The following is a 5,881-nucleotide window of genomic DNA, read 5'->3' on the forward strand; positions in this document are numbered from 1 at the left end:
AGTCTTACACAGTCTTGGATAAGAGACCAGCTTTGAATTAAGCAGAGGCTAATTCATGCGATGTTGCAGTTAAGGAACTTTGCAGCTGGGGAGACAAGCCAGGGCAGAGCACAGAAGCAACACTACATTTGTCTGGTCAAAGAAACGACCAACTCACAGGGGCCAAAACAAACAAGACCAGGCTAATGATGGGGAGCCGAGTGAAGAGAGTATTTCAAGAGAGAGAAGCGGTCAACTGCGTATGACATGACGTGCAAGGGTGAAGCCTTGGCCACTGGAATGGCAGCGTGAATATCATCGTTACCTCTGTCAAACAACGTGGTAGGTATGAAAGACAGTGGAGAAAATTCTAGAAGACACAAGAAAGTGGGGTTCGGCAGAGCAAAAACTCCTTTGAGGAAAACAGAGTGGTCTGAGCATGTAAATGGGGTAACCAGCAGAAATGGTGAGGCTAAAGATACCCAAGCATAGGAAAAAACCCAAGCAGATATTTTCAAGTCTCACAAGAGCAGAAGCCATGCACTTGCTCCATATGTCAGCTACAAGGGTTCCAGTAATTGAAGAAGGGGTGCTGGGGCGGGAAGCAACGGGGGGGGAGGGGCTTTAGGATTCCTATCTAGCAGTTTTGATTCTATTTTTCTGAAATAAGAAGTAAAATCATTTATTGATGGGATTTGCCTCAACTAGGGCAGGTGCCAATATAGCCGTTTTTAAAAGATGTAAGGTTGGTCTTACTTACTTATATATCCCAGGCCAAAACCAACTAGAAGAGGGATAGGGTCAAGCTAAAGTGATGGATCTTTTGATATATTATTCCCTTGATTATATTTCATGTTCTTTACATAGCAGGAGTCAAGAATGTAATATATCCCTCACCTCAAATTGATCCTCTTACTAAAATGACCAATCGCTACCACCATGCCCACAACCAAGCGCAAGGACACAAGCATAGGCTGTCAGTCAACTGAAGGGATCCTAATGGCACTCAGGAGCTACACCCTAAAATCAATCTTCATCATTTACTTGGTTAGTCTCACCTTCTGAATTACGTCACAAGCGGCCTGCTTGTCTCAGCACTAGTAATTTGAGTCTTCATTATCTTTTACTTGGCTATTCTACCTTTCCAGCTCTTTGTGGAACAACTGGTTATATCACTACCCTAGTTAAGATCATCAGGGACTCCACAGCTGCCTTTCTGAAAAAGCCTGTGCAGAGGCAGTAAACTAATTTCCAGTGCGTTTATCATATGGCTTCTCACGCTCTCTTCACCTCCTTGGTTTATTCATATATTAGTTTCCCCTTAATTAATATATATGTGCATAAAGTCCATCAGTAGACACTTCAGACTGCGGCTGGTATCCAACTTAAACATACTATATTTTCCTATTCAAATATAGCTATATAAAAGCTAATTTATAAATCAGGCACAGTAACAACAACATGCCCAATTTTAAGAAGATAGTTTGATCTGTGGTGGTTGAACCTGCAGGGGCAGAGCTGGAGGACACGGAGGGTCAATAGGACTATAATATGTACGTGACTCTGTCTCTCTTGCTCTCTGTATTGTAATCACCCTTCTTGTGGTGATTTGTCAATATAATTACTTACATGATAAGATGAAATGAAGTGATTGATGCAGGCGTTGTGTAGTATTAGGCTACTAGGTAAGGGTTACTGGAAGGGAAGCTCTGACAGGTTCGATAACCCGGAGAGCAGATTAGGAGGTACACTGGAACAAAGGGTGGTTTGGTGTTCCTGATAACCAAAGGGAGCAATCATGAGCCCCAAATCCTTAGCTTTCTACTACATCGCCCGTCATTATTTTTCAGTGCTAATTAAAATGGACCACATATGTCAAAGCATGTGCACTGGTTTGATCGTGCTATCTGGCTCCTAAGAATAAATGCAAACTCCAGGCTAGCTTTCACGGCTGCAGGGCCTGCGCTGGGCGGAGCCGCGAGGGAGGAAGGCGGGAATTCTAGGTTGTGGTTCCGCCCACAGGCGAGGGCGGGGTCTCCCCTGGGCGGAGCGCTTGGGAGGAGGGCGGGGTCTCCCCTGGGCGGAGCGCTCGAGAGGGGGCGGTGACTCCGAGCGGCGGCCCCGCCCCGGGGCGGCCCCGGGCCGGGGAGGGCGTGACTCGGGGCGTGGCGTCCGCTTCCCAGGCCGCAGCGGCGGTTCGGTCGTGGGCCCCGCGGGTGGCCCCGGTCACCGCCCGCGCTTCGGCGGCCATCTTACCGGCGCGCGGCTCCCGCGGCGGGCGGGGCGGCGTCAGGCCGGAAACGGCTGTGTGGCGGCGCGCCACCTCCTCAGGTCAGTGAGTGCGGCCTGGAGCGGGTCTCGGCGCGGGCGGGCCCCGGGGTGGCCGCTGCGGCCGCTGCTTCAGAGCCTCGCGGGCGGGCGGCGTTCTGCTCAGTGGGACGGTCCGGCGCCCGGCGGCCTCGTGTGGAGCCTTCGGGCGTCCCGCGGCCGCGTGGCAGCCGTCCTCTGTGCGGCCGCGGCGCGCGTGTGGAACCGCGTCCCCCCCCTCCCTGTGCCGAGCGGCTCAGCCGGGTGTCTGGGACGTGGGAGTCGCGATCAGGTGCCTGGTGTACCCGGAATAACAACGTGATGAGTTCCAGTTGTACCCTATTAAATTCTTGTTAAAGGGCCTGTCACCCTGTGAGCTTCGTTCTCTGCTCGCTTCCGACACGAATAATGCAAATTCCTTGAGAGGAATGAAGCCTCGGCCTTGCCGAATTGCTCAGCAAATGACTACTCTTGTCGACTCTTTTGAATAACTATTAGCTTAACGAAAATTTAGATGTGTGCTATGCATTGTCTTGGAGACGGTAGTACTGCAAGTTTCCCGAAACTGTATCGTACAGCGATGTAGCTCGGTAAGAAAGAAGACAAACCCCACAGCAGAGATTTCTATGTTTTTGCGTTATCGTATTGAACTTGTGTCCAGTAGCCACGTGGGGTTGAGGCGCGTTTTAAGTGTAAAGACTAGAGTCCCATGATTTAATAAAAAAAAAAAAATGTAAAAAGTTTAGCAATTTCTTTACGTTGGTTGTATATTTTTAAACATTTTTTATTGGATAGCTTAAGTTAAAAGATACTCTAAATTTCATTTATTACTTTTGAACTGTGCCTGCTAGAGAATTACAGGCCATGGCTCGTTGTATTTCTTTTGATAGTGTTCTAAATATTCTAGTGGTGAACAGAGACTCTCCATGGTTCTCATTTGCTGAGAAACCATTGAAGGAAAATGAGCACTTTCTCAGTCTGAAGATAAGGACCTAAATTATTGCAAACTCCTACCTCCTCACGAATTTTACAATGTCTCCAGCATCTGAAAGCATTCAGTCCCAGGGCTGTCTGAAGAATAGTAGAGATACCATCATCTGTGTGAAGCAGAGAGTCCTTAGTCTTGGAAGGCAGAACTTTGGGAGGAGGAAATAAGGTAGATTTTACCCACTATTAAGGGACTGGTAAGAGTCTAAGCTGGCAAGTGACTGAAGAACTTCTGAGTCCTTATTTATTTACTTACTTTTCTCTCTTCCAGATTCATAGTATGTATGTTAGTGAGCAAGCACCATCTCTATGGTGTATTAGATCTCCCCAGGGTGGTTATAGACGTTGCCTTTTCCAGGGCCATCTTTGCTAGCCTCCCTGGCCAGCAGCTCACTGTCACTCCTTGCCATTTTCATTTCACCCTGGGTAGCTGATCCTTTCTACAGTACTTGTCTAAGCTGGGAGCTGACAGACCTGGCTGTTCTTAACTCCATCCCCTCACAAAATGAAAAAGATTCATTAGTTCCTTTCTAACTCAAAAGGTCTGTGGTTTTTGTATGTGTTTCTGTCATAATTTTGTGGATGGTAACAGTATTTTACGAGCATAGCATAAGAATGCTGATTGGTTCTTCACTGAGAATCATGTAAATCAGCGTTAAAATGACAGTGTCTTCGGTTTAGTTCTGCTGCTGTGACAGAAGAACCCTCAGGGAGAAGAGTCCATTTTAGCTAACTTTCCAGGTTACCTCCTTCATTTTGGGGAAGTCAAGGTGGCAGGGACTTGCAGCGGCTAGTAACTTCACTTTTGTAGTCAGGAGCTGAAGTCAGTAAACTAATTGTGCATGCTCACTGCTCAGCTAGCTTTGTCTGCTCTCTGACAGTTCAGGATCCCTGTCTGCTGGAGTGGTACCACCCACTCTGTATTGGTCTTCCTACTTCAATTAATGTAATCAAGATAATAGATCCCCTTTAGACATGCCCACAGGTTAATCTAATCTATACAATCCCGCACTGAGATTCTCTTATCAGGTGATTCGGGATTATGTTAAATTGGCGTTCAAAGTAACCATCATAAACAGGGATCTTAGTTGTTTTTGAGATGTATTTCCTGTGTCTGAGGTCGACTCTGAACGCTGGATCCTCTCACCTCCTCCTCTCAAATGCCAAGATTGTAGTATACCTAGTTTACAGTAACACTTGAATTTTTGAACTGTATTTTCCTGTATGTAGTCTAAGTTTTATTTTATTTTTTTACCATATATACTTTGTATCAAGAATAAAATTATAGTATGGAATCCTAGGTTAAAGTATGTTTATATAAGTATTGAGTTCTTTTTTTTTCTTTTTCCCCAGGGACATAACAAGACTCTCAAGACATGTCAATATTTATTGAGGAGCTGCTTCTACTTGTGAGAACATAGGTATGCCTATTATCTCTTATTCCAGGGCAGTGGTTCTCAACCTTCCTAATGTTGTGACCCTTTAATACAGTTCCTCATATTGTGGTGACCCACAACTGTAACATTGTACATTGTTACCTCATAACTGTGATTTTGCTGCTGTTATGAATTGTAATGTAAATATTTTTGGAGATAGAGCTTTCCAAAGGGGTCACAAACCACAGGCTGAGAACCATTGCTCTAGGTGGCATCTAGTTTTTCTTTTTGCTGTCTTAGCCGGTTCCTATTACATGATTTGCTTCCTTCTCATTTTTTGGTTTTCAAATTCTTTTCTATTGGGTAGGTCTGTTATTAGAATGCAGTTTTGTTAGAATAGAATTTATCTGTCCCTCTTGAACACTGTATTCCCAGAGTTGAAAACAGTGCCCAGAATATACAAGGTGCTAAATAAACAGTTACAGAATAATAGAATACAACGTATTAAAGTAATCTCCTTTTAGGATGTCTTCTGTCACTAGAACCAATTATAACAGTGAGAGCTTTGTTCTTGGCTTAGAGCCAGGTTCCACTATGAAAAAGAAATGTTGATTTTTCTGGTGTAGGAAAGGATGGAAGCATGAGGAAATAGGCAAAACGTTGAAATAACTGTTGTGAGAAGTGTTCAGGGGCCTCTGAACACATGCATTCATTAGACAAATATTCACCACCTACTAAGTGACAGTTTCATGCTTTGTACTAGAAGTACAATGGAAAACAAAAGATACTTCATCTTTTGTCTTGGAAGACATAATGTAGTAAAAGAGACGCAGTGGATTAAAGAGAGAATACTAGTCAGTGAGACTGTATTTCTGGACAGGAGAATGTGGTTGATTAAAAGAGTGAGGGAATGTTAGAGCCAGGGAGAACACCATTTGCAAAGATACGGTGATTGGGAATTGGGGTGGATTCCAGGAACTGAAAAGAAAAAAAATGTAGCTAAAACACAGCAAGTAGAGTATGCCAAAAGGTTAGAGCAATAGGTAGAGGCTGAAGGTATTTACAGTTAATTGTGGAAATTAATTGTGGAAACTGGTTGCTCATGTTATACAATGATTATTCTGGTATGGAGAGATGACTCAGTATAGTGTTTGCTATGAAGACATTAGTTTAGAATCTCTGTGAAGGCTGGGTGGTGGTGGCATACACCTTTATTTTATTTTATTTTTTTT

At 44.5% G+C, this 5,881-nt stretch overlaps 1 protein-coding gene across 3 annotated transcripts in view; it reads left to right on the forward strand.

The window, feature by feature from the left end:
- The first annotated feature begins 2,239 nt into the window (after positions 1-2,239).
- Positions 2,240-5,881, forward strand: part of Mios (meiosis regulator for oocyte development) — a 35,759-nt gene continuing 32,117 nt past the window's right edge. For 2 of the 3 annotated variants that reach the window (XR_003378394.1, XM_013352457.2), the window contains exons 1-2: positions 2,240-2,310; positions 4,627-4,694. The gene's annotated coding sequence lies outside the window, so the exon portion shown is untranslated. Of the gene's footprint in view, positions 2,311-2,356; positions 2,877-4,626; positions 4,695-5,881 lie in introns of those variants that run through there. The other variant, XM_005363714.3, reaches the window with a different exon arrangement.

The sequence above is a fragment of the Microtus ochrogaster genome, linkage group LG10 (genome assembly GCF_000317375.1).
Source record: "Microtus ochrogaster isolate Prairie Vole_2 linkage group LG10, MicOch1.0, whole genome shotgun sequence".
Classification (NCBI taxonomy): Eukaryota; Metazoa; Chordata; class Mammalia; order Rodentia; family Cricetidae; genus Microtus; species Microtus ochrogaster.